Here is a 14,190-nt window from a genome sequence, read left to right on the forward strand (position 1 = left end):
TCGAACATTATTCTTTAATAAAATAAAGAATATTAATAAATAGTAAGCGGAGTCATAATACCTCGAATGAATATTATAAACAATATTCATTAAATAAAATAAAGGAGTCATACATCCTCAAATGAATATCCAAATAATAATCATTAATAATATAAACTGAGTCATAAGCCCTCGAATGAATATTCGAAATAATATTCATTAAATAATATATAGATAAAGTTATCGAATAAACCTTATTTGATTAATAGTTTTGAAAACTATAACCATATATATATAAAAATATATATATATAAAATCTACTCGGGATCCTCGACTCCCGGTTTTAGAAAATGTTTTCACCTTTGGGTCCCTATACTAAGGGTATACGCAAATTACCGCTATTCTCTAGCATAGGTATTATCAACTGAACCAACAGATATATATGGAAAGAATACGAAACAGGCATGCATATGTACCATATCACATGCTACAATATATCGCAAGAATTTGCTAATTTAACCATCATGCATCTATCACAAGATAATGCATATTCAAGTGTATACATCACAACAACAGTATAACGGATAGAAAACTTGCCTGAGTGCACCCGGATAGACTTAAGCTTAGAGTGGGTCCAATAACCTATGAACAACAACATAAGTCGGAATTAAACCCCGGTCGCTTAAGAAACTAGACTTTAACCATTTAGAGTCCTAACGTTCGCTTTCGCGCTTAACGATTTACTTAAGTCGCTCGAGTACCCTCGGCTCCACCATTTTTAATAAATTACCCATTACGGGTTTTAAGGAGATTCTTTCGCGAGTGTCTTACCAACTGCCTAACACAATTAACATAATTGCTTCATACTCCAATTAGTCCTTTAAGGTCTTTAACCAAGGTTTCAAAGTAAGGCGAGGGGAAATGTTTCGTTCGCGAAACGCCGTTACTTAAAATGGTCATTTCTCCTAAACCGTACATCGGAATCAAATGAACCACATATCAAAACGAAGCTCGTAACATGTACTATCTAATCATGGCAATGGTCAAAACCTAGCAGGGGGTTCTAGGGTCCTAATGTTATGAACAAAAGTAGTCTAAAGTAAATCGGACATTACGACGGCTATGTTTATGCGATTTCCCAAATTTATAACACTCCAATTCACATCAATCCAACTACCAATCAATCCCAATACAACCATATGACCATATCACTCATCAACCACTTTAAACCGTATAAACCAAGCCCAAATCATACCATAAATCATCAAGAACAACTAGTGCTACTTTTTAACTCCAAAATCAACAAAAGCACTTAACCACTAAGATCTCAACATGACAAAACAACTACTACACTTAATCTATCATTCCATCATCATAATCATTCATACCAAACAACTTAATGTTAAGATAATTTAGAGTTATACCTTCCTTGAAGCTTTTTAATCAATGAAAGGTCCTTGGAATGCCCATGAAAGCCTTGATCTATGCTTAAGCTACCTTGAACTTTCATAAAAATCAAGAAAACCAAAGTTATTTCTTGAAGGTTACTATTCACCATCTTCTTCCTTGATTTATTGGAAGAGATTGTGAAGGAATTAGAAGCTTAAACTTATAGGACATCCATATCTATGTACAAGGAACCTTAGATAATTACCTCATGATTTAACAATGCTTGGATCTTGAATTTTGGAAATTTCTTCTTTGAAAAAGAAGAAAAGCCGAGAGCAAGCTTGGAAGAAAGAGAGATTTTTGTGTTTTTGCTTTGATTTGATTTGTTTTAGGTTAATTACCTAATTAACCTTGATTTTGTGTGGTTATCATTCAACCACACTTCCTTCCCTCCTATGTCATGCCTACATCATCAAGTGATGTCACCCTCCCTCCTTTGTCCTCTTCCTATTGGTTTGATGACATCATCTCCACTAATCCCTTTGATTAGCTTCTAATTGTTTGCCTAATGACCGCTGATCTGTTATACGGTTCGCTTAACTTTCGTTTTCGTTTATCGTTTGAGGGATCATACTCGGGATCTTATTACTTGGGTTTCCTTAACCTTTCTTAATACATTATATTCCTTTTATGATCCTCTCTTATAATCCTTTAATTTAAATCCTTTTTATCCTGTTACCTTATACTCAATTCATTCCGTATCTAGTGGATTTCCGGGAAAAATCAAAGTGTTCGAATTTGGATTCTGACGATCTTTACATACACTTATATCCCATATAAAGTACTATTAAAATCTCAGAATATCCATACCAGAACCCCTACATAGTGTGGCATGAAAAGTTTTCTCATTCAGCAAAAACACTATTCATAAGGGTTTCAAAAATTTCCAAAAATTGGGGTTATTACAGTCTCCCCTCCTTAAAAGGATTCCGTCCCGGAATCAGATAGAAAATGAATAGGGATACTCTCTTAGCATTGCACTTTCTAACCCTCGAGTAAATTTTCCCACATTGTGGTCCTACCACCAAACTCTGCCTAGTTTAATAACCCTTCTCCTAAGCACTTGTTCCTTTTTACTCTATAACCCTTCCTGGTTGCTCCATATAGGTTACATCGGGTTGCATGTCTGTGCGCTCATATGCCCCTATTTATCTGGCATCCGAATTACACTTTCTTAACATTGATACGTGGAACACGTTATGAACTTGTTGCAGGTTCGGGGGTAAGGCTAGCGCGTAAGCCAACTTCCCAATCCGTCTTAGTATCTCAAATGGTCCAATGTATCTTGGGCTTAGTTTTCCTTTCTTTCCAAATCTCATTAACCCCTTCCAAGGGAATACCTATAACTACACTAGGTCCCCTACTTCCCATTCCTTGTCCTTTCATGTCAAATCAACATACTTCTTATATCCATCTCGGGCTACTACCAGCCGTCCTCTGATTAGATCTATTATATCCTTGGTCCTTTGGACCACTACCGGCCTGAGCATCTTGCGTTCTGCAACTTCATCCTAACATAAGGGAGATCGACATTGTCTTCCCTCAAGGATCTCATAAGGCGACATCTCGATAATGACATATGATCTATTGTCGTAAGAGAACTTAATCCGCGTTAAGTGATCATTCCAAATTCTTTCAAGTCTATTGCACAGACTCTCATTATAGCTTTTAGCATTAGAGCTTTTGCTTCTCAATACCCATTCTTTTCCAGTTCGTAATCGCTACTACCTTACGTTCCTAATATTATACTGGTTATACTTTTGCTCGTTAGCGTTCTATAACCTTTTAATAACCACGTCAACCTTAGTATCACGAATGTGTTTCCATTCCGAATACCACCACAACTTTACTACTCCTTTTTCAGCTGTTTCTATTTTCCAAAGTTTGATCAATCATATAGAAGTAAAGGAATTTGTTGAGAGATTACTATGATCATGAACACTTGTTCTATTGCATAGTTAGTACAGAAGGTGGCCAGCCTTTAGTACTTGACAAGCAATTAAACAACATGTGGTATCCTACTAGGCTTCTATCACACAGAGAGATAGTCATTTGGAAATACCTCCCCTTCTGGAAGGGTTGTTCTTCTCAGCTTATACAAAATGAAAAGAAAAGAACGAATTGAAGAGAATTGTATATATGAAAAAAAAATATACTGCCACAAAATATTTGGCTTGGAGTCTACCTCTAAACTATAGAGGTTTGTCATAGGAGAACAAAACATATATGTATATAAATCAACATCAATTATTATAGCATCGTATTTCACATGCCTAAATATTTTTTTGCTATTCCGTCCATCATTCTTTGGACCCATACTCTTGCTCGAGCTTATACACAATCACCCTTGAAACTCCCTCGACAACGAAAATCGAATCTGGGATTTCATTCTAGACCTCATCGTTACTAGAATCCATTTCTATACCACAACCTTCTTCGTATGGGTAGTACTACTCTTTATAAATAAGAAGGAATAGATATATCATAGGTAAATGTTCGGCTTAGTCGGTCTATCATTAATAACTTATACATCACCACGACCCGATTAGTTGTACTCAATCTCAACATCCATTCCAATACAACTCTCACAGTTGTAATCGACCCTTTACTCGCAGAATCATTGCTGCATTACTATGGTCCAACGCTGACCTACTGTCGTCATTCGTTTTTCATGAAATCTTAATAGCTAACCATACGGAGTCCATACATGTCGTATTGAATTCTTCTAAGGAGGTAATATAATCACCATTCATGATTCATGAAGAACATTCCAGATCCTGACGTACATACATGACATTAAGCAGATAAAATTGTAGAAGAATTTCAATCAAAGCAACGATAGCAGGTTAATACCATTCTTAATCATATGCCTTCAATAGAAGACTTAACTCAAAGGTTTGTTTAGTCCTTTTTGAAACATGGTCCTAGCTTATTCTCAATATAGGACCTTCTAGGATAGATAGCCCGCTCATGGCGATTACACGAATTAAACCTTTACCAAACTACTATTACGGTTGGGTATTGCACAGTCATCAGAAGGAATGTCAATCTTCCAAGCCATAATACAACCTTCACAGCTTTAACCATCATCAATGTATTCTTTTGGCACAAGCGCCTATAATTATCTTCTTACACTTAAAGTGTCGGCCACCTCTTTGGCCCTTCCTGATAGTAATATTTCCTTGCAATCAATGTCATTTTAACCACCTTCACTAAATTTTCTACCTCATTTCCAATCACTGCTTGAGTGAAGATGTTTTCCTTAAAATCAGATGAGTAAAAAAAAATATCACCATTTTTCCATAAGTTATTGCCTCAGTCTTTAGAGGTTAATCACTGTCACGACTTACTCTCAATCATACTTAGAACATCTTTTATCTTAGGCCCTAATTGCCCTGAACAATTTCAACCTTTACTGGTTCGATCCATACTTTCTCGTGGTTTAACACGTGCCCCACTTGGCATCATTATAATTACGTCATATTTCTTTTATCAACATTTTTACTCTTGAGAATTTTGAATATTAGCTTTCTCCTTGTAAAACCTCTAAGGTTATCCTTGAATCGTTCCTCTTGTATTCCCTAGATACAGGGCATATCGAAATACCCTTTACTAATACTAGAACCATTGTCTATATGTTTCTGAAAAATTTCCCCACTGATACTTAAAGGTTGTTATTACCTTAATCCTTTCCGATTCATAGTGTCAAAACTCATACTATCCCTATTAAGGGTGAAATACCAACCTTTATGCATTCCCCTAGGATTCATTTTAAGTTACCGATGTTCTATCTTTAATGCCACCTTTAAAAAGGTACATGCATTCTTCCATGGATAAATCAAGTCATATATCCTTGATAAGGGTGTCTTATTCAATCATTCCCACATCAATAGTATATGCCTAATTTCATAATAACATCTGTATTCAAAATGAGGTCAATCAATATGGCCTCCAAAAGATAACAACGGTTATCCGCTTTTCTTGCCTAATTTGGTAACGATAACAAGGATGTTTTGGAAGATATTGGTCGTGTTTAACGTGAACTACTTCTTAATAATTCCTTATTTACTTTTGTTGTTTATCTCAACAGTCATGTCAATGTTGGGATATCTTTCATACCTGGCGTCTCCCTTTCTGGGTATCAAGCCACCGGTCTTACACTTCATATTCTTGAAGGTCACTTCCTTCATCCAATTTTCCTAATTTCTTACTTCCTTGCCTCCTCAGTCTATCCGCGTCTCATTATTTATCCTTCGAATTACCTCAAGGTTTCCCCGAATCCTCCCAACTTACAGGGGATAAAATATATGTATCTCTTGTGCCCTTAACCATCAATTTTAACTCATGGTGAATCACCCTCATCCTGACGATTACATACTTTTCTATTTCTATTGCTACGAGTCTTTAGGGTTTCCTCATACCCAATTCCTTTATCATTCCTCAAACTCTATTGCCTTTATATTCCTTTCCACTTCAGTTTCTTTTTATTTTCCTTTCTCTTATCATTATTTCATAAACCAACACAACATAAGCATTGATTTCAAACATCCCGTCATTCTGGATTCGTGTCCTCAGAACGAATCTTGATAACTTTTACAACTTAGATTCATAATTCATCATACTCGCCTGCCTTTGTTCTGGCTCTAAAACTTTTACACTATCTCCATAACTTTGGGAAGTACCTTCCTGAAAACAATTGACTGAACTTTAATCAGTTTATTATAATCTCTTGCTCCGTGCCTTCCTTGGTCTTTCACCAGTGGGTGGTCTCTCTCTTAGGAGGGTAAGTGACAAAAACACTCTTTTGTGATTCGTTAATCATTTAGAATCTCAAATGATTCCTGTATTTCCTTTAGCCAGGCTCTTGCCTTGACTGGGTCAGCTTGTTCCTTGGAACTCTGAGAGCTTAGCGACTTAGAGGTCCTGAAAGATTTTCCCACTACATTGTTTCCTCAAGGTGGTGGTTAGGGGTAAAAGTATAAGTTTTGTTTTAGGCAGGTCCATGGATTGCCCAATAGGAGTACGATTTTGGTTTTTCCTATCTTGCTCGACTTCTGTTTTCTCAGTCTAAATATTTCTTCCTACTCCCCATAATTGGGGTCATCTTTTTAATTTAAGATCTCATCTTTAAGCTCTTGAACATTTGGAACCCAAATTATGTAGGAATACCTCATTATTCCCTAATCATCTTTCTCAATATTAATCTCTTATCTATTTGTTGGCTCTCTGCCTTCATTCATCACTTTTTTGGCACAATCTGTTCTTTTCCAATAATTCGGGCTGTATTGCAATCTCAAACAGCTTTTCGGTACCGGCTCCGGTTACCTTCACTTTTATTTCCATTTTCTCAAAACCTCTTATAAACTCTCTCAAAGACATTATCATCTTGAGTCTCTCCTTTTTACTAAAGGCATCAGCCACCACATTGGCTTTCCCCGAATGATAAAGAATCTCATAATCGTAATCCTTGATTAGCTCTAACCACCTCATTTGGCGCATGTTGAGCTCTTTCTGCGTGAAAATGTACTAGAGCACTTATGGCTTAGGTAAATCTCACACTTCTCTCCATACAAGTAGTGCCTCCAATCTTTAGGGCAAAACTATTGCCACGAGCCCAAGCTCATGGGTGGGGATATCGAATTTTATATTCCCTTAATTTTCTTGACGCGTACGCGAGTACCTTGTTGTGCTGTATAAGAGCACCCTAATTCCTTATGCAAAGCGTCAATACAAATCACAAAATCTCCTTTTTCCATCCGGCAATGCCAACATAGGGGCCGTCACCAACCTTTGCTTCAGTTGTTAAAAGCTTTTCTCGTATTTCTCTACATCGGGGCTATGGGAGTCGAACCCAATTCAATTCGAGGAACACGTGTATGGGATCTTGAAGCCTTTGCTAACACGGATTCCTATTTCTCAACGACGACCTGGGGCCTTTTATCCCGATAGCAAGGTCTGGCTCCATCTTTTTGTTCACCATAGGAGGACTCACTGGAATAGTTCTGGTCCATTCAAACTTCTCAGTCTTATGAGTAAGCCACATTAAAGGGGCTACTATCTTTACAAACTTGAACGAACCTCCGGTAGTGACCGACCAATCCTACCTCTGGTAGTTTCCCTAACCATGGTCATCAATTCCTCAATTGTCCTTTATTCATTCTTGTTAGGATCCTCCACGAGATCCTCCTCAGCAACAATCCCATCTAGGACAACATCCTCAACCACTACATCCTCAATATGAACATCATACGGTCCTGCGTTAGGACGCTCTATTGGATCCAAAATCTAATCTCCAATAACTAATAAAACATCATCGCGTTGTTGCTCCTCAACCTCAGGGTTCGGAGTCCCGCTACCATCTACGATAACGAACTACGCTTCTATCACGATATTTATAAGGGTTCCCATAAGGGTTTTAACTGTCAGTACTACGTTAGGTAGCCTGACTATGAACTTGGCAAGAGTTCTTATTATCTTAGTGAACTTATTATCTTAACGTCACATCATCTCTGAGGTTTATAACGCTTAGCTCTGATACCACTTCTGTAACACCCCCAAATCCGGGGTCAGGGATCCGGGTTGTCACGAGTTCCATTTCCCTTAACAACACCCAATCTTATTTAACAATCAACTACTCTGTACTGTGACCCCACAATATACACACACCACAAGTTATAGTCTCAGAGATGAATACTCAAAAATAACACAAGTCGTTTTATTCCACAATTATATGCCAATACACCTTAAAAGGTTTTCTGAATAAATTTACATTTTCTTTGCCATTATTACAATTCATATTATACATAAGTCTGGTACATCAAAAGTTGAAAGCCTAGCCTATTGGTAGTTCCTACCTCAGCTACAGCGGCATCAACGCTTCCAGAAGACTGCAGAACGTTTTCTAACCGCTTGCGAATCGGGAACTTGGTCCTGTTCATCTTGTCTATCTGATGTTGTGTGATGAAAGAAGAAGGCAAGGGTGAGCAACAAGCCCACCAAAATAATATATAATATGATTAACAATATATGAGCCTTCTCATAGTACTCATGAAAGTCTTGGTCAAAAGAAATGAACCAAGTTTGATATCTTAATGCGATGAAGTCGCAAAATATTCAGTATATATACATATATACTTTTCAAAATCTTGGAAGTCCTTCCATGCATAATATACACAAAGTTCCAGTTTATAACTGTATAAAAATATCATTGCAAGGTGATCTCATATATCTAACCTTGTCTCAACATTTTTCTGAAAATCTTTGTCATTCATAAGACAACCATTAACTAGATATAAGTTTAAAAGGTGAAGTTACTAGATACTCCAATATACTTATATCTTTTCCAAATACTACTTGAACTACCACCGTTCAAGTTATAATTAGTTTCAAAAGTTCATCACATAGATGAGACTACAAGACCAGATTTGAATAGATTAAATCTTTTAAAATATCATCAAAATAAAATGAAGTTACGAGATACTTCATTTGATGCAAACATCATTTTGAAAACTTGACCCTGCCAACACTCAACAATCGCCCAACCGTAGCCTTTCTATCGAAGTGCTCTGGGTAGTGTTGCAGAAATATCCAATTGGATGATGAACTCATTACGGGAGTTTGCCGTGCCAGGAAGACCACTTACGATGATCAGTCGTAGTAGTACAACCCCACCATTTTCTACATGTAGAGGAGAACCTGTCGGATTTACTTGTCAACCGAACACTGGACTCCTAAGGAATGGACCGTCTTAGCGGAACTTTCAGGCCAATTGGGCCAATATAATAAGGCTGGGCCGGCGCCACTCGACCACTTACGACACTCCTAGTTCAGATGAAATCCATGACTCTGAAACGTAAAGCTCGTCCCCACTTTCCCCAAGTAGAAACTAGTTGATACGGCTCCATCAAGAAGTCGTATCTAGTTGGAAAGGAAAACTTACCGATATTTCCCAGGCGATGCCTGCTAATGGATTAACTTGTTCCAAGAATTTTACTTCCCGAGTGTTGGGTAAGTAATCAAAAATTCTTTTATCAAGACAGCAACCTTGTTGCGAAAACACACCACAGAGCCGGATCCCTCCGGTTTTGAGCAAGTATTTAAATCCCCTTTTTAAAAGGAAGATCTTAAATATATAAAAAAAAATGAGTTTTGGGATCCGCTCTAATTTTTGAAAATCATTTTAAAGACTCGAAAACACTTTAAAGAGTGTTTGGAATAATCCTGGTTTAATAAGGTAACTCAGTCTCAATATAAAAGAAATATCTGAATATTATTATTTAATTAATATTCCCATAAAGAATAATTGAGGTAGAAGTTGGAAAACTTATTTGAATTGAATAGTAAATAATCAAAGATATACTTATACGAAAGTAATATCTTTATTTGAATATCAAAAGTAAGTTTGATTATCGAACATTATTCTTTAATAAAATAAAGAATATTAATAAATAGTAAGCGGAGTCATAATACCTCGAATGAATATTATAAACAATATTCATTAAATAAAATAAAGGAGTCATACATCCTCAAATGAATATCCAAATAATAATCATTAATAATATAAACTGAGTCATAAGCCCTCGAATGAATATTCGAAATAATATTCATTAAATAATATATAGATAAAGTTATCGAATAAACCTTATTCGATTAATAGTTTTGAAAACTATAACCATATATATATAAATATATATATATATATAAAATCTACTCGGGATCCTCGACTCCCGGTTTTAGAAAATGTTTTCACCTTTGGGTCCCTATACTAAGGGTATACGCAAATTACCGCTATTCTCTAGCATAGGTATTATCAACTGAACCAACAGATATATATGGCAAGAATACGAAACAGGCATGCATATGTACCATATCACATGCTACAATATATCGCAAGAATTTGCTAATTTAACCATCATGCATCTATCACAAGATAATGCATATTCAAGTGTATACATCACAACAACAATATAACGGATAGAAAACTTGCCTGAGTGCTCCCGGATAGACTTAAGCTTAGAGTGGGTCCGATAACCTATGAACAACAACATAAGTCGGAATTAAACCCCGGTCGCTTAAGAAACTAGACTTTAACCATTTAGAGTCCTAACGTTCGCTTTCGCGCTTAACGATTTACTTAAGTCGCTCGAGTACCCTCGGCTCCACCATTTTTAATAAATTACCCATTACGAGTTTTAAGGCGATTCTTTCGCGACTTTCTTACCAACTGCCTAACACACTTAACATAATTGCTTCATACTCCAATTAGTCCTTTAAGGTCTTTAACCAAGGTTTCAAAGTAAGGCGAGGGGAAATGTTTCGTTCGCGAAATGCCGTTACTTAAAACGGTCGTTTCTCCTAAACCGTACATCGGAATCAAACGAACCACATATCAAAACGAAGCTCGTAACATGTACTATCTAATCATGGAACTGGTCAAAACCTAGCAGGGGGTTCTCGGGTTCTAATATTATGAACAAAAGCAGTCTAAAGTAAATCGGACATTACGACGACTATGTTTACACGATTTTCCAAATTTATAACACTCCAATTCACATCAATCCAACTACCAATCAATCCCAATACAACCATATGACCATATCACTCATCAACCACTTTAAACCATATAAACCAAGCCCAAATCATACCATGAATCATCAAGAACAACTAGTGCTACTTTTTAACTCCAAAATCAACAAAAGCACTTAACCACTAAGATCTCAACATGACAAAACAACTACTACACTTAATATATCATTCCATCATCATAATCATTCATACCAAACAACTTAATGTTAAGATAATTTGGAGTTATACCTTCCTTGAAGCTTTTTAATCAATGAAAGGTCCTTGGAATGCCCATGGAAGCCTTGATCTATGCTTAAGCTACCTTGAACTTTCATAAAAATCAAGAAAACCAAAGTTATTTCTTGAAGGTTACTATTCACCATCTTCTTCCTTGATTTATTGGAAGAGATTGTGAAGGAATTAGAAGCTTAAACTTATAGGACATCCATATCTATGTACAAGGAACCTTAGATGATTACCTCATGATTTAACAATGCTTGGATCTTGAATTTTGGAAATTTCTTCTTTGAAAAAGAAGAAAAGCCGAGAGCAAGCTTGGAAGAAAGAGAGATTTTTGTGTTTTTGCTTTGATTTGATTTTTGGTTGGTTGAATTTTGATTTGTTTTAGGTTAATTACCTAATTAACCTTGATTTTGTGTGGTTATCATTCAACCACACTTCCTTCCCTCCTATGTCATGCTTACATCATCAAGTGATGTCACCCTCCCTCCTTTGTCCTCTTCCTATTGGTTTGATGACATCATCTCCACTAATCCCTTTGATTAGCTTCTAATTGTTTGCCTAATGACCGCTGATCTGTTATACGGTTCGCTTAACTTTCATTTTCGTTTATCGTTTGAGGGATCATACCCGGGATCTTATTACTTGGGTTTCCTTAACCTTTCTCAATACATTATATTCTTTTTATGATCCTCTCTTATAATCCTTTAATTTAAATCCTTTTTATCCTGTTACCTTATACTCAATTCTTTCCGTATCTAGTGGATTTCCGGGAAAAATCAAAGTATTCGAATTTGGATTCTGACGATCTTTACATACACTTATATCCCATATAAAGTACTAATAAAATCTCAGAATATCCATACCAGAATCCCTACATAGTGTGGCATGAAAAGTTTTCTCATTCAGCAAAAACACTATTCATAAGGGTTTCAAAAATTTCCAAAAATTGGGGTTATTACAGTGGCCATCCTTTGGTAGTGAACCGAGAAACCTTCGCTTGGATTTATCGGCGGATGGTGTAAACCCGCACAACAATGGCCTATCTAATAGATATAGTTGCTGGCCAGTCATATTGGTGACTTACAATCTTCCTCCCTGGTTATGTATGAAAAGAAAATTTATGATGTTGTCGATATTAGTCCCTGGCCCACATGAGCCTGGTAATAACATCGACATCTACTTACAACCGATGATTGATGATTTAAAAAAACTTTGGAAGGAAGGGGAAGCAAATGTGTATGACGCGTATAACAAATCATTTTTCACTTTAAAAGCAGTTTTAATGTGGACGATAAATGACTTCCCTGCTTACGGAAATTTATCCGGCTGCGTTAATAAGGGTTATAAGTGTTGTCCAGTTTGTGGAGATGACACCGTATCTAAATATTTGACTCATAGTAGGAAAATGTGCTACCAAGGGCATCGTCAATATTTACCTCTACATCATCCTTATAGAAGGCAGAAGGCTGCTTTTAATGGACAACAATTGTTTGGGCAGCCGTGTCGAACCCTATCCGGAGAAGAAGTGTTAGCAGAGCAAGAACAAATCAAATTTGAATTTGGGAAGAAAATGAAGAAGGCAAAGAAGGTTGAAAGTCCATGGAAGAAAAAGTCAGTATTTTTCGAGTTAGAATACTGGAAATTTCACCATGTTAGGCACTGTATTGATGTCATGCATGTCGAGAAGAATGTATGTGATAGTCTGATTGGCACATTACTAAATATGCGCCATAAGACAAAGGATAGTGCGGCAGCCCGTCGTGATATGATGGAAATGGGTGTTAGATTTGATTTGGCTCCCCAAGTAGGAGTAAAGAAAACCTATTTGCCTCCTTCTCCCTTTACTTTGTTAAAGGCAGAAAAAAAGGACTTTCTTGTCATCATTAATGTCGATGAAACTTCCATACGGACATGCATCGAACATAAAAAATTGTGTTTCCATGCCTGATTTGAATATTTACGGGCTGAAATCACATGATTGCCACATCCTTCTCCAACAATTACTCCCGGTTGCAATACGCTCCGTTCTTCTGAAGCATGTTAGGGTCACAATTATTAGATTGTGTTTCTTTTTTAATGCTTTGTGCAACAAAGTAGTAGACGTGTCAAAACTGGATAAGCTGCAGTCAGATGTCATACTGACCTTGTGCGATCTAGAAAAGGTTTTCCATGCGTCATTTTTTGATGTAATGGTACATATAGTAGTCCACTTGGTTCAGGAACTATGCTTATGTGGACCAGTATTTTATAGGTGGATGTATGCGTTTGAACGGTTTAATAAAGTACTAAAGAGTTATGTTCGAAACCGTTATTATCCCGAAGGTTGTATGGCAGAGAGTTACCTTGGAGAAGAGTCCGTAAAATTCTGCACCGAGTTTCTTAGTCAGAATTACTCCACTGCCAGTCTTCCAAAGGACCAAGATAATAAGATATCAGGTCCATTATCCGCTGTGATAATAAAATTAGTGGAAGAGAAGGAGCGAGACGAAGCACATCTACATGTCCCTCTAAACAACGCTGAAGTGTTTCCATATATTCTGTGAGTTTATGCACTTTGTTGTTTTCAATTCCTCATTATCCAGTAATTAGTCTTGTAATGTGTCTTTAATATATCATTCCATATGCATTTTTCAGAATGCATAAGGAATATCTTGAAGAAATTCACCAAGGGAAAAGGAAAAGCTTACATTGGCTCATGAGAGAGCACAATTGGCTCTTTGCTGATTGGTTTCAAAAAAAAGTCAGTGTTGTATTAGGATCTTTGATCTGTAGTGTAATGACGACTAATAGCTATTTAGGATTTAAAATTTCTTATCATATCTGTACGTGAATGATGAACTAAGGGAGAACAACAAAGGTGTTTCAGATACGATAAGATGGCTCGCTGCCAAGCCATCATTTTCAGTATTAACTTATCAAGGTTATCTAGTGAATGGAGTGCGATATTTTACAAAG

The sequence above is a fragment of the Apium graveolens genome, chromosome 10, assembly GCF_009905375.1.
Source record: "Apium graveolens cultivar Ventura chromosome 10, ASM990537v1, whole genome shotgun sequence".
In the NCBI taxonomy this organism is placed as follows: Eukaryota; Viridiplantae; Streptophyta; class Magnoliopsida; order Apiales; family Apiaceae; genus Apium; species Apium graveolens.